We start from the raw sequence: 22,586 nt of genomic DNA, 5'->3' as shown, positions 1-22,586 counted from the left end.
AAATATCCAAAATCAAATCAGAGATCAATGAAATTGAAAACAAAAGAATCATTCAGAAAATTAATGAAACAAGGATTTGGTTTTTTGAAAAAATTAATAAAATAGATAAACCATTGGCCAGACTAACAAGGAATAGAAAAGTAAACTCTCTAGTAACCTCAATCAGAAATAAAAAAGGGGAAATAACAACTGATCCCACAGACATACAAGAGATCATCTCTGAATACTATCAGAAACACTATGCCCAAAAATTTGACAATGTGAAGGAAATGGATCAATATTTGAAATCACACCCTCTCCCAAGACTTAGCCAGGAAGAAACAGAGGTCCTGAATAGACCTATTTCAAGCAGTGAGATTAAAGAAACATTAAAAAAGCTTTCAACCAAAAATGCCCTGGTCCAGATGGCTTCACACCAGAATTCTCTCAAACCTTCAAGGAAGAGCTTATTCCTGTACTGCAGAAATTATTTCAAAAAATTGAGGAGGAAGGGATCTTTCCCAACACGTTCTATGAAGCAAACATTACCCTGATATCAAAACCAGGAAAACACCCAACCAAAAAAGGAGAATTTCAGACCAATCTCACTCATGAATATAGATGCAAAAATTCTCAACAAAATCCTAGCCAATAGATTATAGCTTATCATCAAAAAAGTCATACATCATGATCAAGTAGGTTTCATCCCAGGAATGCAAGGCTGGTTTAACATACCCAAGCCCATAAACATTATCCACCATATTAACAGAGGCAAAAATAAAGATCATATGATCCTCTCAATAGATGCAGAAAAAGCATTTGATAAAATCCAGCATCGTTTTCTAATTAGAACACTGAAGAGTATAGGCATAGGTGGCACATTTCTAAAACTGATTGAAGCTATCTATGACAAACCCACAGCTAATATTTTACTGAAGAGAGTAAAACTGAAAGCTTTTCCTCTTAGAACTGGAACCAGACAAGGTTGTCCTCTGTCACCTTTACTACTCAACATAGTGCTGGAAGTTCTAGCCAGTATAAGTAGGCAAGACAAGGAAATAAAGGGAATCCAAACGGGAAGAGAGGAGGTCAAACTCTCCCTCTTTGCTGATGACATGATCTTATATTTAGAAAACCCCAAAGACTCAATCACAAGACTCCTAGAAGTCATCAAAAAACACAGTAATGTTTCAGGATATAAAATCAATGTCCACAAATCAGTAGCCTTTGCATACGCCAATAACAGTCAAGATGAGAAGCTAATTAAGGACACAACTCCCTTCACCATAGTTTTAAAGAAAATGAAATACCTAGGAATATACCTAACAAAAGAGGTGAAGGACCTCTATAAAGAAAATTATGAAATCCTCAGAAAGGAAATAGCAGAAGATATTAACAAATGGAAGAACATACCATGCTCATGGATGGGAAGAATCAACATTGTTAAAATGTCTATACTTCTCAAAGCAATCCACCTATTCAATGCCATTCCTATTAAAATACAAAAATCGTACTTTCAAGATTTGGAAAACATGATTCTGCGTTTTGTATGGAACCGGAAAAAAAACCATATAGCTAAAGCAGTTCTTAGTAATAAAAATAAAGCTGGGGGGGCATCACCATACCAGATTTCAGACTGTACTACAAAGCCACAGTAGTCAAGACAGCATGGTACTGGCACAAAAATAGAGACATAGACACTTGGAATTGAATTGAAAACCAGGAAATGAAACTAACATCTTCCAACCACCTAATCTTCGATAAACCAAACAAGAACATACCTTGGGGGAAAGACTCCCTATTCAATAAATGGTGTTGGGAGAACTGGATGTCTACATGTAAAAGACTGAAACTGGACCCACACCTTTCCCCACTCACAAAAATTGATTCAAGATGGATAAAGGACTTAAATTTAAGGCATGAAACAATAAAAACCCTCCAAGAAAGCATAGGAAAAACACTGGAAGATATTGGCCTGGGGAAAGACTTCATGAAGAAGACTGCCATGGCAATTGCAACAACAACAAAAATAAACAAATGGGACTTCATTAAACTGAAAAGCTTCTGTACAGCTAAGGAGACAACAACCAAAGCAAAGAGACAACCTACACAATGGGAAAGGATATTTGCATATTTTCAATCAGACAAAAGCTTGATAACTAGGATCTATAGAGAACTCAAATTAATCCACATGAAAAAAGCCAACAATCCCATATATCAATGGGCAAGAGACTGAATAGAACCTTCTCTAAAGAAGACAGACGAATGGCTAACAAACACATGAAAAAATGTTCATCATCTCTATATATTAGAGAAATGCAAATCAAAACAACCCTGAGATATCATCTAACCCCAGTGAGAATGGCCCACATCACAAAATCTCAAAACTGCAGATGCTGGCGTGGATGTGGAGAGAAGGGAACACTTTTACACTGCTGCTGGGACTGCAAACTAGTACAACCTTTCTGGAAGGAAGTATGGAGAAACCTCAAAGCACTCAAGCTAGACCTCCCATTTGATCCTGCAATCTCATTACTGGGCATCTACCCAGAAGGAAAGAAATCCTTTTATCATAAGGACACTTGTACTAGACTGTTTCTTGCAGCTCAATTTACAATCGCCAAAATGTGGAAACAGCCTAAATGCCCACCAACCCAGGAATGGATTAACAAGCTGTGGTATATGTATACCATGGAATACTATTCAGCCATTAAAAAAAATGGAGACTTTACATCCTTCGTATTAACCTGGATGGAAGTGGAAGACATTATTCTTAGTAAAGCATCACAAGAATGGAGAAGCATGAATCCTATGTACTCAATCTTGATATGAGGACAATTAATGACAATTAAGGTTATGGGGGGGGAAGCAGAAAGAGGGATGGAGGGAGGAGGGTGGGGCCTTGGTGTGTGTCACATTTTATGGGGGCAAGACATGATTGCAAGAGGGACTTTACCTAACAATTGCAATCAGTGTAACTGGCTTATTGTACCCTCAATGAATCCCCAACAATAAAAAAAAAAAAAAAAATGGAGACTTTACATCCTTCGTATTAACCTGGATGGACGTGGAAGACATTATTCTTAGTAAAGCATCACAAGAATGGAGAAGCATGAATCCTATGTACTCAATTTTGATATGAGGACAATTAATGACAATTAAGGTCACGGAAGGGGTGGGGGAAGGGGAGAGCAGAGAGAGAAGGAGGGAGGGGTGAGGAAAGGAAGAGCAGAGAGAGGGAAGGAGGGAGATGGGTAGGGCCTTGGTGTGTGCCAAATCTTTTGGGGGCAAGACACGATTGCAAGAGGGACTTTACCTAACAAATGCAATCAGTGTAACCTGGCTTATTGTACCCTCAATGAATCCCCAACAATTAAAAAAAAAAAAAGAAGAAGGAAAGAAGGCTTTATTTACATATCTAAAAGCTTTAGTCAAGAAATTTTCCCCAAGCAAAAGAGCAGTTTGCCCTCAAAGCTGAATTCAAATTGTCCCCAGAAGGCACTGTGGCTTCTAGATTGGCAGGGTTTTTTAGCTTAAGAAAAAAAAGAGTTGAAGTTAAAGTCCAGGCTACTGTCACCCAGTTTTATTAAATGACAAATGATGCTTTTTCTGGGGTGTCAAAACAATGTTTCAAAATGCAAGAAGAATTCTAAAACAGCAAAATCTTTCTAAAAGTCAGTTTTCGAAACTCTGCAGAACCTTATTTGGGGAAATGAGTCTCCAAGGAGAAGTGAAAGTTGGAGAGTGAGGACCAGAAGGTAGACATGAAGGCTTACCAGACAGTTAATGTTGCCTTTGAAGAGAGGTCTTCTCTAGACACCTTATACAACATTTCAACAATCACCTGAACACATACTTACACGTACACTCGCAAACACACTTCCTAAATTCTCTGCCTGGGGCAATGTCAATTATACTAACAAAAGACAGATTAATAAGAGAAAAGCATACAAATCTATTTAATAAAAGTTTTGTATGACACAGGAGCCTTCGTAAGGAAGACCCCCCAAAATAATTAAGCCTCAGGGTTGTTATGCTAGATTTGAGAAACAGTGGGAAGTTGAGAAAATGAGATAGGAGAAAATTATATGACCTAAGGGTAGTAAATTGAGGTAAATTTAGCAAAATCTGGCCTTTCATATTACCAGACAGAGAGGGTCCAGCTGCGTGTCCCTGTCAGCCAATATGCAGAGCTGAGGACAGGTCCACCAAACTTTGTCAGAAGGCCAGCAATTTTGGAGAAGAGTGAGAGTAGCCTTTCCAAGGCTGTTCTGGTCTTCCATTAACAAAACCACAGTTTTAGACATGGACGTTTAAAACAAAAACCATATTAACCCTTATCTTAAACAATAATAATTAGCATAACCTATGACCCATAATAAATAATAATTAGCATAATGCATGACCCAAAACAACATTCCAATTCAAAAGTTTACCTAAATTAATTGCCCAAAACTACTCAAGACCTACACTTTAAAGTTAACGATGATTTACAAAACAGCAATAATGGGAGATGTGAGGAGACAGTCACATAGGACCTAAACCCCCCAGACAGCTGTCCTGTCACGGCCCTAGTCTGAATGACTCCATCTTATTCTCATTACATGCACTCTGGTTCAGATCTCTCCCCATCTTTAGAAATAAGGATTCTCCTTTCCTTGGAGAATAAGAAGGACACCTTTCACATGAGGGTCTCAAGATTTGCTTCAGGGAAGAAAAGGAGGTCAGAGAGTTCATGCAGCCCCTGCAGTTTCTATGACCTGCTTCCTGGACAAGGGAAGGTCAGAGGGTTCTTCCTGCACCTGCTGTTTCTCAAATTCCTTCAGTTTAAAATAGTGTTCCAAGGTGTCGTATTTTGGAATAGTGTGTTCTGAACCTCGCCACTAACCTTGTACTTTGTGGGATTTATGTTCCTTTACACATATCACTACCTAATGTTCTATTTATTTTACATATTAATCTTCCATTGATTTATTTTCTAAGGCCTTGCCTACCAGCACGTGAGCTCCATAAGTTCAGGGCTTTTTATCACATTTATTCACTGCTTGTATCATTAGGGCCCAGCCAGCGCCTAGTACATGGAAAACACTCAATAAATATTTATTTAGATGGATAGACAGATGAATGGAAAATACTGAAGGCCTAGAAAGCACAACGCCAAATTCTGAATAGATTGACTATGCTAATAAAAGCTCATGTTTTTAGTAAGTGGAGACAGAATTTTTGCCTGTTTTAAAGTCTTTGGAATTTTTCCTTATAATGCATAATATATACAGGTGGCAAAGCATTTTAAAATAACTCATCCTACGCACCCTCAATGAATCCCCAATTAAAATAAATAAATAAATAAAATAAAACAAAACAAAATAACGCATCCCAGTGCATATTTATCTCTCTGTACCAGCCATTAAGTCCTCCAAGGGCAAAAACTGGATCTCAGGCCTTGGTAACACACAGCTCAGTAAGCACTAATCCTTAATATGCAGCTAATGAATAAATAAAATAAAACAGGATTTTTAGGGCGGCGCCTGTGGCTCAGTGAGTAGGGCGCCGGCCCCATATGCCGAGGGTGGCGGGTTCAAACCCAGCCCCGGCCAAACTGCAACAAAAAAATAGCCGGGCGTTGTGGCGGGCACCTATAGTCCCAGCTGCTCGGGAGGCTGAGGCAAGAGAATCGCGTAAGCCCAAGAGTTAGAGGTTGCTGTGAGCCGTGTGACGCCACGGCACTCTACCCGAGGGCGGTACAGTGAGACTCTATGTCTCTACAAAGAAAAAAAAAAAAACAGGACTTTTAGTTCCTACCAGGGCTCATAGTAGTCTACAAATTTTCCTACAAAATATCAGCTTCCATTCCTTGAATATAAAATAGTCTTTGAATGTAAAAGATCGCTTTTGGAATTTAAAGCATTTTGAAAACAGAGAAAAACTTGTCCAAGCAGATAGTCATTGTTTCCTCCAGGGAAATGTATACCTTTGGACACATGATCTATGTTTTTATTAACTGTGAGTTATGTAATAATTTTCAAACTCTTATGAAGGAAAAGTAAACATTTTGACTGATTTACTTTAGATTTGATGCTCCTTTCCTAAGGATACACCCCTGTATTTTAACCATGTTGTTGGAATAATTAGAATATGAAAATAACTACAAATTACCATATGAAAAAAAATTCGTTCATGATCCAATGTCTTTAGAATATAGTTTTAAAAAATCTGTCTCACAGAGGCAGCAAAATTGTCAAACTCCAAACTGGGTATTGAATAAAGATGGTAAAAAAAAAAAATTTAAATGTCATATTATAAATTGTCTACTGGCATGCAGATAGCCATACAGAGCAATGAAATAGAATTCAGCGTTCAGAAATACAACATGACATTTATGGTGAACTGATTTCAACAAGGCTGCCAAGACAATTCAATGGGAAAATAATAGACTTTTTAACAAATGGTGCTAGTATAACTGGATATCCACACACAAAAGAATGAAGTTGTAGTCCTACCTCATACCACACACAAAAATTAGCTCAAAAACCATATATCCAGTAGGGGGTTAATATCCAAGACATATAAGAAACTCAAAAAAGTCATAAGATGACAATGAATAGCCTGATTTAAAAAATGGACAAAGGACCTGAACAAACATGTCTTAAAAGCTGTAGAAATAACCAACATGAAAAAATGCTCAACACCATTAATCATCAGACATATGCAAATTAAAACTACAGATATTTGCCCTATACCTATTAGGATGGATATTATCAAAAAGAGGACAGATAACCAGTGTCAGTGAGAATGTAAATAGAAAAAAGGTAACCCTTATACACTGTTGATAGGAATGTAAACTAACACAGCTGTTATGCAAACAGTATTGAGGTTCCTCAAAAAATTAAAAATAGAACTACTATATCACACAGTAATCCCGCTACTGGGTATATATTAGTGGAAATGAGATCGATTATGTTAAAATGCGAGCTGCACTCCCATGTTCATTGTATACTAATCACAATAGCCAAGGTGTGGATCCAATGTAAGTGTCCATCAATGGATGAACGGATAAAGAAAATGGTATATATGCACAATGGAATAGTAGCCAGCCTTAAAACAGAAGGAAATTTTGTCATTTTAACATGAATAAACCTCTTGCACATTATATTAAATGAAATAAGCCAAACACAGAAAGACAAATACCAGATGATCTTGCTTACATGTATAATCTAAAAAAAGTAGAATTCAGAATTAGAGAGTACAATGGAGGCTAAGGATTGGGGGTGGAAAGTTGAGGGAGATTTGGTCCAAAGATACAAAATTTCAGTTAGGCGGGAGAAATAAGTTCAAGAGCTCTATTGTACAACATGGTAACTATCATTAATAACAATGTACTGTATGCCTGAAAATGGCTAAGATTTTGAGTGTTCTTATCACAAAAAACATGTATCGGGTTGGTGGCCATAGCACAGTGGTTGTGGTGCCAGCCACCTACACTGAGGGTGATGGGTTCAAACCTGGCCAGGGCCAGCTAAACACAATGACAACTTCAACAAAAAATAGCCGGGCGTTGTGGCGGGCACCTGTAGTCCTAGCTACTTGGGAAGTTGACGCAAGAGAATCACTTAAGTCCAACAGTTTGAGGCTGCTGTGAGCTGTGATCCCAAGGCACTCTACCGAGGGTGACATAATGACACTCTATCTCAAAAGAAAAAAAAAAGAAAGAAAGAAAGAAAGAAATATGTGTGTCTTCCTGTCTCTCTCAGTCTCTCCTCTCACCCCCTCTCCTTTTCCTCTCTCTCTTTTCTCCTCTCTCTCTTCGTTTCTCTCCTCCTTGGTGCTGCTCTGCAGCATCCCTCCCTCGCCAATAAAAACTTTTCGTACAAGCTTTGGTGGTCTGTGAGATCTTTGCTGGTAGAGTGGCCCCCTTGTCATCTGGTGTCAGAAATGGGATGCAATTAGGGAACACTCCCAAGGGTAACTTCCATCTCTTCTATGGGATTTTAGCTCCTGGGAGCTACCTATCCCCTTAATCGCACATCCAGCGGTCACCACTGCATCGACTTGTGTCCATCCACCAAAGCTCTCTAACCAGCACCCAACACGGGCCTCATCCAGACTTGACTAACAGGACCCTGGCGTCTCTCGCCCAATGAAGATTACCTCTAAAGAGCCAATAGTAACCTTGATGGTGTCAGGCACAAGAACTCAAAGAGCAAGAGGAAGTAAAAGGAAAATTAGGGCAAGGAAACAGATAAAAGAAATTACTCATGAGGAAGAATCAGCAGAAAACTCCAGGCAACATGAAGACCACTCCAGAAAAACCCCACCAAGGGACCATGAAATAGCTACTGCAGATGATTCCACCTATAAAGAAATGTTAGGAATGACACAAAGGGAATTTAGAATACACATGATGAAAACAATGAAAGAAATGATGGAAACAATGAAGGAAACTGCTAATAAAGTGGAAAATAACCAAAAGGAAAATGAAAAACAGAATCAAATAAGAGATGAACGATATGAAGAATATAAAAAGGATATAGCAGAGCTGAAGGAACTGAAACAGTCAATTAGGGAACTTAAGGATGCAATGGAAAGTATCAGCAACAGGTTAGACCATGCAGAAGAAAGAATTTCAGAGGTAGAAGACAAAGTTCTTGAGATAACTCAGATAGTAAGAGGCAGAAAAGAAGAGAGAGAGCAGAACGTTCACTGTCAGAATTATGGGACTTTATGAAGCGTTCCAACATACGAGTTATAGAAATCCCAGCAGGGGAAGAACAATGCCCCAGAGGAATGGAAGCTATACTAGAGAATATTATAAAAGAAAATTTCTAAAATATCATTAAAGATTCTGACACACTGCTTTCAGAGGGATATCGGACCCAAGGTCGCCTGAACTCTAACTGAGCTTCTCCAAGACACATTGTGATGAAGCTGTCCAAAGTCAAGACAAAAGAAAAAGATTCTGCAAGCTGCCAGGAGTAAGCGCCAATTGACCTACAGGGGCAAATCCATCAGAGTGACCGCAGACTTCTCTAATGAAACTTCCCAAGCAAGAAGACAATGGTTATCTACCTTTAATCTACTTAAACAGAATAATTTCCAGCCCAGAATTCTGTACCCTGCTAAGCTAAGCTTCAAAATTGACGGAGAAATAAAATCATTTATGGATATACAAACATTGAGGAAATTCGCCACAACAAGACCAGCTCACAGGAAATACTTCAACCTGTTCTGCACACTGACCACCACAATGGATCAGCAGCAAAGTAAGAACTCAGAAATTAAAGGACAGAACCTAATCTCCACACTGATGCAAAAGATAAAACTAAGCAATGGACTCTCACAAAATAAGATGAATAGAATACTACCACACTTATCAATTATCTCAATAAATGTTAATGGCTTGAATTCCCCACTGAAGAGACATAGATTGGTTGACTGGATTAAAAAACACAAGCCATCCATTTGCTGTCTACAAGAAACACACCTGGCTTCAAAAGATAAATTAAAGCTCCGAGTCAAGGGTTGGAAGACAATTTTCAGGCAAATGGCATTCAGAAGAAAAGAGGATTTGCAATCTTATTTTCAGATTCATGTGGATTTAAAGCAACTAAAGTCAAAAAAGACAAAGATGGTCACTTTATATTGGTCAAGGGAAAAATACAACAAGAAGATGTTTCAATTCTAAACATTTATGCACCCAATTTAAATGCTCCCAGATTCTTGAAACAGACCTTACTCAGTCTGAGCCATATGATATCCAATAATACCATAATAACAGGAGACTTTAACACTCCTCTTACACAGCTGGACAGATCCTCTAAACAGAAATTAAACAAAGATATAAGAGATTTAAATGAGACCCTAGAACAACTGTACTTGATAGACGCATATAGAACACTCCATCCCAAAGATAAAGAATATACATTCTTCTCATCACCCCATGGAACATTCTCCAAAATTGATCATATCCTGGGACACAAAACAAATATCAACAGAATCAAAAGAACTAAAATTTTACCTTGTATCTTCTCAGACCATAAGGCACTAAAGGTGGAACTCAACTCTAACAAAAATGCTCGACCCCACCCAAAGGCATGGAAATTAAACAATCTTCTGTTGAATAACAGATGGGTGCAGGAAAAAATAAAACAGGAAATCATTAACTTCCTTGAGCATAACAACAATGAAGACACAAGCAACCAAAACCTGTGGGATACTGCAAAAGCAGTTCTGAGAGGAAAATTCATCGCTTTAGATGCCTACATTCAAAAAACAGAAAGAGAGTGCATCAACAATATCACAAGCCATCTTATGGAATTGGAAAAAGGAGAACAATCTAAGCCTAAACTCAGTAGAAGAAAAGAAACATCCAAAATCAAATCAGAGATCAATGAAATCGAAAACAAAAGAATCATTCAGAAAATTAATGAAACAAGCAGTTGGTTTTTTGAAAAAATTAATAAAATAGATAAACCATTGGCCAGACTAATGAGGAATAGAAAAGTAAAATCTCTAGTAACCTCAATCAGAAATGATAAAGGGGAAATAACAACTGATCCCACAGAGATACAAGAGAACATCCCTGAATACTACCAGAAACTCTATGCCCAGAAATTTGACAATGTGAAGGAAATGGATCAATATTTGGAATCACACCCTCCCTAGACTTACCCAGGAAGAAATAGAGCTCCTGAACACACCAATTTCAAGCACTGAGATCAAAGAAACAATAAGAAAGCTTCCAACCAAAAAATGCCCTGGTCCAGATGGCTTCATACCAGAATTCTATCAAACCTTCAAAGAAGAGCTTATTCCTATACTGCAGAAATTATTCCAAAAAATTGAGGAAGAAGGAATCTTCCCCAACACATTCTATGAAGCAAACATCACCCTGATACCAAAACCAGGAAAAGATCCGAACAAAAAGGAGAATTTCAGACCAATCTCACTCATGAATATAGATGCAAAAATTCTCAACAAAATCCTAGCCAATAGATTACAGCTTATCATCAAAAAAGTCATTCGTCATGATCAAGTAGGCTTCATCCCAGGATGCAAGGCTGGTTTAACATACGCAAGTCCATAATTGTTATCCACCATATTAACAGAGGCAAAAATAAAGATCACATGATCCTCTCAATAGATGCAGAAAAAGCATTTGATAAAATCCAGCATCCTTTTCTAATTAGAACACTGAAGAGTATAGGCATAGGTGGCACATTTCTAAAACTGATTGAAGCTATCTATGACAAACCCACAGCCAATATTTTACTGAAGAGAGTAAAACTGAAAGCTTTTCCTCTTAGAACTGGAACTAGACAAGGTTGTCCTCTGTCACCTTTACTATTCAACATAGTGCTGGAAGTTCTAGCCAATACAATTAGGCAAGACAAGGAAATAAAGGAAATCCAAATGGGAGCAGAGGAGGTCAAACTCTCCCTCTTTGCTGACGACATGATCTTATACTTAGAGAACCCCAAAGACTCAACCACAAGACTCCTAGAAGTCATCAAAAAATACAGTAATGTTTCAGGATATAAAATCAATGTCCACAAGTCAGTAGCCTTTGTATACACAAATAACAGTCAAGATGAGAAGCTAATTAAAGACACAACTCCCTTCACCATAGTTTCAAAGAAAATGAAATACCTAGGAATATACCTAACAAAAGAGGTGAAGGACCTCTATAAAGAAAATCATGAAATCCTCAGAAAGGAAATAGCAGAGGATATTAACAAATGGAAGAACACACCATGCTCATGGATGGGAAGAATCAATATTGTTAAAATGTCTATACTTCCCAAAAAATCTGCCTATTCAATGCCATTCCAATCAAAATACCAACATCGTACTTTCAAGATTTGGAGAAAATGATTCTGTGTTTTGTATGGAACCGGAAAAAAACCCGTATAGCTAAAGCAGTTCTTAGTAATAAAAATAAAGCTGGGGGCATTAGCATACCAGATTTTAGTCTGTACTACAAAGCCATAGTGGTCAAGACAACATGGTACTGGCACAAAAACAGAGACATAGACACTTGGAATCAAATTGAAACCAAGAAATGAAACTAACATCTTCCAACCACCTAATCTTCGATAAACCAAACAAGAACATACCTTGGGGGAAAGACTCCCTATTCAATAAATGGTGTTGGGAGAACTGGATGTCTACATGTAAAGGACTGAAACTGGACCCACACCTTTCCCCACTCACAAAAATTGATTCAAGATGGATAAAGGACTTAAATTTAAGGCATGAAACAATAAAAATCCCCAAAGAAAGCATAGGAAAAACACTGGAAGATATTGGCCTGGGGAAAGACTTCATGAAGAAGACTGCCATGGCAATTGCAACAACAACAAAAATAAACAAATGGGACTTCATTAAACCGAAAAGCTTCTGTACAGCTAAGGAGACAATAACCAAAGCAAAGAGACAACCTACACAATGGGAAAGGATATTTGCATATTTTCAATCAGACAAAAGCTTGATAACTAGGATCTATAGAGAACTCAAATTAATCCACATGAAAAAAGCCAATAATCCCATATATCAATGGGCAAGAGACTGAATAGAACCTTCTCTAAAGAAGACAGACGAATGGCTAATAAACATATAAAAAAATGTTCATCATCCCTATCTATTAGACAAATGCAAATCAAAACCACCCTGAGATACCATCTAACCCCAGCGAAAATGGCCCACATCACAAAATCTCAAAACTGCAGATTTTGGCATGGATATGGAGAGAAGGGAACACTTTTACACTGCTGGTGGGACTGCAAACTAGTACAACCTTTCTGGAAGGAAGTATGGAGAAACCTCAAAGCACTCAAGCTAGACCACCCATTTGATCCTGCAATCCCATTACTGGGCATCTACCCAGAAGGAAAAAAATCCTTTTATCATAAGGACACTTGTACTAGACTGTTTATTGCAGCTCAATTTACAATCTCCCAAATGTGGAAACAGCCTAAATGCCCACCAACCCAGGAATGGATTAACAAGCTGTGGTATATGTATACCATGGAACACTATTCAGCTATTAAAAAAAAATGGAGACTTTACATTCTTCATATTAACCTGGATGGAAGTGGAAGACATTATTCTTAGTAAAGCATCACAAGAATGGAGAAGCATGAATCCTATGTACTCAATTTTGATATGAGGACAATTAATGACAATTAAGGCTATGCAGGGGGGAGGAAAAGCAGAAAGAGGGACAGAGGGAGGGGGGTGGTGCCTTGGTGTGTGTCACACTTTATGGGGGCAAGACATGATTGCAAGAGGGACTTTACCTAACAATTGCAATCAATGTAACCTGGGTTATTGTACCCTCAATGAATCCCCAACAATAAAATATATATATATATATATATATAAAGAAAGAAATAAGTGTGTTAATTAGCTTGATGTAGCCATTCCACAATGTATACATATGCTATGGCTTCATTGTTTGTCCCCTCTGAAACTCATGTTGAAACTCAATCCGCATTGTAATAGTGTTTTAAATGGGAGAGAAATCTGACTATGGTATTTGAGAAGTGGAACATTTGAGAGGCAATTAGGATGAGATAAAGTTATGAATGTGGGGAATTAGTAGGTTTATAAAAAAAAATGAAACCTAAGATAGCATGCTAAGCTGTCTTGCCCTGTTGTGACATAGCACAAGGCCCTCACCAGAAACCAACCAGATGCAGTTGCCCATCTTGGACTTCCCAGCCTTCAGAACTGTAAGAAATAAATTTGTTTTCTTAGGCCGGGTACAGTGGCTCATGCCTGTAATCCTAGCACTCTAGAAGGCCAAGGCAGGTGGATGGCTTGAGCTCAGGAATTGAAGACCAACTTGAGCAAGAGCAAGAGCCAGTCTCTACAAATAGAAAAATGAGCTCGACTTGGTGGTGGGTCCCTGTAGTCCCAACTACCTGGGAGGCTGAGGCAAGAGAATCATTTGCACCTAAGAGTTTGAGGTTGCTGTGAGCCATGATGCCATGGCATTTCACTGAGGGTGACAAAGTGAGACTGTCTCCAAAAAAATTTTTTTTCTTTAAAAATTACCCAATCTCAGGTATTAACTTAGAGAAACAGAAAATGACTATCACAATATATTTTAAAACATTGTACACCATAAATATATATAGTTTTTATTTTTTAATTTGAAAAATGCAACAATACAACATCAATATCAATAATTCTTTTTTCAGTGTAGCCCTTGGTAGAGTGCTGTGGTGTCACAGCTCACAGCAACCTCCAAGTCCTGGGCTTAAGCAATTCTCTTGCCTCAGCCTCGCAAGTAGCTGAGACTGCATGTACCCGCCACAATGCCCAGCTATTTTTCTGTTGTAGTTTTCATTGTTATTTAGCAGGCCCGGCTAGGTTCAAACTTGACAGCCCTGGTGTATGTGGCTGGTGCCCTAAGCACTGAGCTATGGGTGCCGAGCCAACAACAACAATTCTTAACAATACTAAATCACCAGTAGTTTCACAGAAACCATTAACTCAAAGTGGATCAAAGATATGAATGTAAGAGCTACAACCATAAAACTATGAGGAAAAATAATAGAAGAAAATCCTTTGAACCTTGAATTAAGCAATGATTTTTTTTGCAACAGAGTCTCACTACGTGGCCCTTGGTAGAGTGCCTTGGCATCACAGCTCATAGCAACCTCCAACTCTTGGGCTTAAGCAATCCTCTTGCCTCAGCCTCACAAGTAGCTGGAAGTACAGGCGCCTGCCACAAGACCCAGTTATTTTTGGTTGTAGTTGTCACTGCTATTTAGCAGGCCCAGGCCAGGCTCAAACCCATCAGCCTTGGTGTCCGTGGCTGGTGCCCTACTCACTGAGCTACAGGCACCAAGCCAGGTAATGACTTTAAGATACAACACCATAAGCACAAACAAAACAACAACAAAAAATAGATAAATCGGAGTTCATCAGAATTGAAAACTTTACTGCTTCAAAGACCCAATCAAAGAAGCTAAAATAACAGTTCACGTAACAGGACAAAATATGTGCAAATTATACATCTGATAAAGGATATCTTAGTCTATTTCTTCTGTTATAACAACGTACCACAGACTGAGTAATTTATATGTGCAAATAGTAGAGATTTATTACTCACAGTTCTGAAGGCTGGGAAGTCCAAGATCAAAGGTGCTAGCAGATCTAGTATCTGTTGGAGGTTCACTCTCCACTTCCAAGATGGCATATTGTTGCCACATCCTAACCTGGCAGAAGACAGAAGGATAAAAGGGACTGACTCTCTCACTTAACTCCTTCTATGCGGGTGTTAATACAACCCACGAGGGCAGAGCCCTCATGGCCTAGTCATCACCTGAGTTCCAACGTATGATTTTGGAGTGACATATGTATTCAAAAAATAGCAAAGAACTTATCAGCAGAATATATAAAGAACTCATATAATTCAACAGTAATAATTTCTCTTTTTAGACAAACAATTCAATTAAAAAATAGGAAAAGCATCTGAATACACACTTCTCCAGAGAAGACATACAGATAGCTAATAAGTACATGGAAAGATGTTCAACACCTTCATTAAGGAAAAACAAATCAAAATCACAAGATACCACTTAACACACACAAGGTGGATAAAATCAAAATGATAGGTAGCAACAAGTGTTAGTGAGGATATGCAGATGACAGAACCCTCCTGCACTGCTAACAGAAAGACCAAACGGGGTAGCCACTTTGGGAAACAGTTTGTTTCTCAAAAATTTCATGGAATTACCCCATGATGCAGCAATTCTACTTCCAGGGTTACATCCAAGAGAAATGAAAAATAAATGCCAAAACTCCAATTTGTATTATGAATGTTCATAGCAGCATTATTATGTCCAAAAAGTATACACAACCCAAATGTCTATCTACTGATGAATAAACAAAATGTGGTACCTCCGTACAATGGAATGTTATTCAGTCCTAACCAGGAATGGAGTAGTAGGGCATACGACAGCATGGATGAACATCACGCCACACAAAAGCAGCCAGACACAGAAAGCTAAATTTGCATGATTTCATTTATATGAAATGTCTAGAATAGTCAACTCCATAGAGAAAGACAGTGGATGCATGGTTGCCAGGGGATAGCAGAAAGGAGGAAAGTGGGATGATGGCTAATGGGTAAAATGTTTCCTTTGGGGGTGATGAATATGTTCTAAAATTAGATAGTAGTAATGGCTGCCCAACTCTGTGTAGGTACTATATAAACCACTGAACTACATACTTTCAAAGGGTGAATTTTATGGTATGTGAATGGTATCTCGGTAAAGCTATCATAAAAATATAAGGACTGTTTTGGGGGACAACCCAAAATGAATTTCACCTCAATCCCTTTTGTAGATTTATGCACCCTTTTTTGGGTGCATTTATGCATCTTTTATTTTTTTTTTTTTTTGAGACACAGTCTCACTCTGTTGCCCTCTGTACAGTGCTATGCCATCATAGCTCACATCAACCTCAAACTCTTCAGCTCAAGCGATCCTCTTGCCTCAGCCTCCCAAGTGGCTGGGGCTACAGGCACCTGCCATGACACCGGCTATTTTTAGAGACGAGGTCTCGCTCTGGCTCAGACTGGTCTCAAACCTGTGAGCTCAGGCAATCCACCTGCCTCAGCCTCCCAGTGTAGATTTATGCATCTTGAAACTTGAGAAAACCGCAGCAATCGTATTTTTCATTTTATCTGAGAAAAGACAACTAGTAAACTGTCTTACTCTGACTAAATAAATGTGGCATATGAAATGTCCCAACTTTCCTGTGAGGATCAGATGAGCTAATATGAGACAAAATGCTTTGCAAAGAACTGGCTCTGTAAATACGGTGAATTACATTGTTGTCATTTTTTACAATGTTAAAGACCATAAAGAATAAAAGTGTGTGACCTTTTCTCTTTGGCCTTCTCCACTAGCAGTGCACCTTCAACAGAATTTCAAATTATCTCTTCCCACTCCCTTTAAGAGGGATTAGAGTATTATACAAGAAGACTTAAAAGCACATAGGAAAGAAAGCCTTGCTTCCCAAAAGTCTTCCATGATGAACTTGCTTCAAAAGGCCACTTGCTCCCTCTACTCCTATCCCTTCCTAGAGAGGGATTAGGGGAGAGAGGAAATCAATGTTCTATTTTTTAGTACTGTCAAAGGCTATAGCTATATAAGTGAAAGTGGATGGGGATGATGTTGAATGAATATTAAAGTAGTAATCCAGGGATCTTTTCCTACATGAGCTTTTAATGGTAACATAGGAACAGGGTAAACAATAGACTTTCCTACTGAGGATTTACAAAGAATTTTACAATATTTGGAAAATGATTTAAGATTAAAATTGAGAAGGGGGGGAGGAGACAAGATGGCTGACTGAAGCCAGCTTTCCACAGAGGCTCCCATCCAGAAGGAGAGTTAAAGGACAAAAATTCAGCAAGTAACCTGGTAGATTTGAGCTGCACTAAGAGACAAGGTTGTAGAATGCACGTCAACCCCACTGAGGCAAGCTGCGACCACAAGGATACAAACAAAAGGTACAAAATCCATCACCAACCAGATAGGAGTCCCCTCCCCCATGAGAACGGCTCAGAGTGCCCCACAAGCAACCAGGCAGAGTTCAAAGGTCCTCCCACTACACTCCACAGGAGAGACCCTCTAAAAACTGGACCTACCTCCCCTACTAGGGTGCCACAGCATCCTCCTGCCAGGCATAAAACTGTATAAACTGTATATAGTCTCTACCTGGAATTCTGAGCTCCCAGCATTCCCCTTCACTCACACTGGGGTCTGGAGGCCAGTCCCGGTCGGTCGGCAGAGAGGGGACTGCACCGGAGTGGCACAGTGTGACAGCCGTCTTTTGGTGACAATATGGCCAGGCGTAAAACTGTGTAAAGCTGTGTGTGTTCTCTGCCTGCAACCCCAGGCTTCCAGCACTCCCCGCGCTCCCCGCGCTCCCCTCTGCTCTCACTCCAAGGTCTGGAGGCCTGTCCCCCAGGGGTCCAGACTCTTGGGCGATTGCTCGAGGGGTGTAGACAGTGCTGGGCTGCAGCCGGTTGGTGCAGACTCTGGGGTACGGGAGTAGAGAGAGGATTGTTGGCCGGAGGGGAGCTACACCCGAGCAACGGTTGCCTGAGCCATAAGTCAGCAGCCCTCTTTTGCTAGCAATATGGCTCACTACAGAATATTCTGAAGCCACACCCCCTGTCTCCCTGGGCAACCAGAGACTCTGAGTTTGCCTGAGGCAACTCCAGCTTGCAAACCAGGGAAACTCCCAGGGCGGGGCTGACCCAGAGGTCCGCTTTACTAAACCTAAGACGCAACTGGCCCTCAGGGGATCATCAGCCTACAGACAATACAAGAGCAAAGACAAGCTGATTTGGAACTCAATTCAGCTTCTCTTCTGCAGGGGAAATGCAGACCTGTTCTGTTCTGTTCTGTCAGTAACATTAATCAGGGGCGAGACTGGACCTGAGGGAAAACCCCTCAACCTTCATCAAGCACCTGAGGTTGTCAGGCCTCACCTCCTCCTGCTAGAGAAAGGCAGAGCGCAGCAGCCTGGCAGACTTCCTTGTGATTCAGGCAGGTACAAACTCCTGGAGTACCGATTCACTACAGGCAACGGGGTCAGCCAACTGCAGGGCTATCAGTGACTGGGTGTGAAGTGGTACAAAGTGGGGAAGGAGGCAGCAACCTTCCCAGACTGATTTATTGGCTGGTTGGCTTCTCCTGACTCCACGCAGCACTGGAGCAAGCCACACCAGAGTAGTCACCAGACCCCTGTGATCCAGTTCCCAGAGACCTCTTAAACTCTCTCACCTGAGACAGGTGCAGACTGAGACAACTGATTTGGACTTTTTGAACTGAACCAATCGCCTGAGGACAAATCAGATGGTGCCCTGGGTGCACGGTGGTAGGAAGGTTTGATTTTTCTTCTCCAATTGTTTGCCGGTGGGGGGTGGGGTGACTTAATTGCTGATATTTCTCCACAGCTGAGACTTCAATCCAAAGTATCTGTTTCAAAATGTGTCAAATGATCTATGAACCAAGTGTATGGTGCTCCACGATCATACTAATGTACACAGCTATAGTTTAATTAAGAAAAAAAAAAAAGTATCTGTTTCACTAGGGTGGAACAGAAACCAGCTGAAAACAAGACAGAATCACTTAGCCCTACCACACCAGACAGGGCCCCAGTTTCTCAGACCACAACACTGTACAGTCCCTTGACAAAGCCCCAGGGGAAAAAAATCAGAGGGAGTAAAACAACCATGGGGTGGAATCAGTGGAAAACTCTGTAACATGAATAACCAGAATAGATCAACCCCCCCAAGGAAAGATATGGCAGATGCAATTGAAGATCCCATTCATAAACAACTGGCTGAGATGTCAGAAATCGAATTCAGAATTTGGATTGCAGACAAGATTAACAAAGTGGAAATAGGAATTCGAGGAGAAATTCAAAAGTTGTCTCAAGAATTTAACGAATTTAAAGACAAAATCACCAAAGACTTAGACACACTGAAGCAAGAATTTGCAGCCCTCAAAGATATGAAAAATACAGTAGAATCCCTCAGTAACAGAATGGAGCAAGCAGAAGAAAGGATTTCCGACATCGAAGACAAAGCCTTTGAATGCTCCCAAACTCTCAAAGAGGGAGAGAAATGGAGAGCAAAAACGGATCACTCTCTCAGAGAGCTCCACGATAATTCGAAGAAGGCAAATATCCAAATCATAGGAGTTCCAGAAACAGATGAAGTAGCCTCGCTGGGCACAGAGGCCATTCTGCATGAAATTATGAAAGAGAATTTTCCAGACATGCCTAGAGATTCTGAAATTCAGATAGCAGACAGCTTCAGGACCCCAGCATGACTCAACCCCAATAAGACATCCCCCAGGCATATCATAATTAACTTCACTAAAGTTAATATGAAGGAGAAAATCCTCAAAGCTGCCAAGAGAAAGAAAACCATTACCTCCAAAGGGAAGAATATTAGAATGACTGCAGATCTCTCTGCTGAAACTTTTCAAGACACAAGAGGGTGGTCATCGACTTTTAATATCCTAAAGCAAAATAACTTTCAACCCCGGATCTTGTATCCAGCTAAACTGAGTTTCATTTATGATGGACAAATTAAATACTTTAATGACATTCATATGTTGAAGAAATTTGCCATAACCAAACCAGCTCTTCAGGATATTCTCAGACCTATCCTCCATAATGACCAGCCCAATCCTATACCACAAAAGTAAACTCACTCAGAACTTCAGATCAAACTCCAATTTCTACACTGGCAAAAGGATTAAAAATGGCCACTGGAATTTTGAAAAACTCGATACCCAAAACTTCACCAGACTTATCAATATTCTCCATTAATGTGAATGGCTTAAACTGTCCTCTAAAGAGGCATAGGTTACCTGACTGGATACAAAAATTCAGGCCAGATATCTGTTGCATACAAGAGTCACATCTTAACCTAAAAGACAAATACAGACTCAGGGTGAAAGGATGGTCGTTCATATTTCAGGCAAATGGTAATCACAAAAAAGCAGGTGTTGCAATTTTATTTGCAGATACAATAGGCTTTAAACCAACAAAACTAAGGAAGGACAAGAATGGTCACTTCATATTTGTTAAGGGTAATACTCAATATGATGAGATTTCAATTATTAATATCTATGCACCCAACCAGAATGCACCTCAATTTATAAGAGAAACTCTAACAGACATGAGCAACTTGATTTCCTCCAGCTCCATAATCGTCGGAGATTTCAACACTCCTTTGGCAGTGTTGGATCGATCCTCCAACAGGAAGCTGAGCAAAGAAATCTTAGATTTAAACCTAACCATCCAACATTTGGATTTAGCAGACATCTACAGAACATTTCATCCCAACAAAACTAAATACACATACTTCTCATCAGCCCATGGAACTTACTCCAAAATCGATGACATCTTCAGTCACAAGTCTAACCTCAGTAAATTTAAAGGAATAGAAATTATTCCATGCATCTTCTCGGACCACCATGGAATAAAACTTGAGCTGAGTAACAACAGGAATCTGCATACGCATACAAAAACATGGAAGTTACATAACCTTATGCTGAATGATAGCCGGGTCAGAGATGAGATTAAGAAAGAAATCGCCAATTTTTTGGAACAAAACAACAATGAAGACACGAACTATCAGAACCTCTGGGACACTGCAAAGGCAGTTCTAAGAGGGAAATTTATAGCACTGCAAGCCTTCCCCAAGAGAATGGAAAGAGAGGAAGTTAACAACTTAATGGGACATCTCAAGCAACTGGAAAAGGAAGAATATTCCAACCCCAAACCCAGTAGAAGAAAAGAAATAACCAAAATTAGAGCAGAATTAAATGAAATTGAAAACAAAAGAATAATGCAACAGATCAATAAATCAAAAAGCTGGTTTTTTGAAAAGGTCAATAAAATAGATAAACCTTTGGCCAACCTAATCAGGAAAAAAAGAGTAAAATCTCTAATCTCATCAATCAGAAACAACAAAGACGAAATAACAACAGACTCATCAGAAATCCAAAAAATCCTTAATGAATATTATAAGAAACTTTATTCTCAGAAATATGAAAACCTGAAGGAAATTGACCAATACTTGGAAGCACGTCACCTTCCAAGACTTAGCCAGAATCAAGTGGAAATGTTGAACAAGCCCATATCAAGTTCGGAAATAGCATCAACCATACAAAACCTACCTAAAAAGAAAAGCCCGGGACCAGATGGTTTCACGTCAGAATTCTACCAAACCTTTAAAGAGGAATTAGTACCTATATTACTCAACCTGTTCCAAAAGGTAGAAAAAGAAGGAAGACTACCCAACACGTTCTATGAAGCAAACATCATCCTGATCCCCAAACCAGGAAAAGACCCAACAAGAAAAGAAAATATAGACCAATATCACTAATGAATATAGATGCAAAAATATTCAACAAGATCCTAACAAACAGAATCCAGCAACACATCAAACAAATTATACATCATGACCAAGTCGGTTTTATCCCAGGATCTCAAGGCTGGTTCAATATACGTAAATCTATAAATGTAATCCAGCACATAAACAAATTAAAAAACAAAGACCATATGATTCTCTCAATTGATGCAGAAAAAGCTTTTGATAATATCCAGCATCCCTTCGTGATCAGAACACTTAAGAAAATCGGTATAGAAGGGACATTTCTTTTTTCTTTTTTTTTGTAGAGACAGAGTCTCACTTTATAGCCCCCGGTAGAGTGCTGTGGCCTCACACAGCTCACAGCAACCTCCAACTCCTGGGCTTCAGCGATTCTCTTGCCTCAGCCTCCCGAGTAGCTGGGACTACAGACGCCCGCCACAACGCCCAGCTATTTTTTGGTTGCAGTTCAGCCAGGGCTGGGTTTGAACCCTCCACCCTTGGTATATGGGGCCAGCGCCTTACCGACTGAGCCACAGGCGCTGCCCAGAAGGGACATTTCTTAAACTGATAGAGACAATCTACAGCAAACCCACAGCCAATATCATATTGAATGGAGTTAAATTGGAATGATTTCCACTCAGATCAGGAACCATACAAGGCTGCCCATTGTCTTCATTGCTTTTTAACA

The sequence above is a fragment of the Nycticebus coucang genome, chromosome 12 (assembly GCF_027406575.1).
Source record: "Nycticebus coucang isolate mNycCou1 chromosome 12, mNycCou1.pri, whole genome shotgun sequence".
In the NCBI taxonomy this organism is placed as follows: domain Eukaryota; kingdom Metazoa; phylum Chordata; class Mammalia; order Primates; family Lorisidae; genus Nycticebus; species Nycticebus coucang.
The sequence above is the reverse complement of the archived record's forward strand: the minus strand, read 5'-3'. Positions refer to the sequence as shown.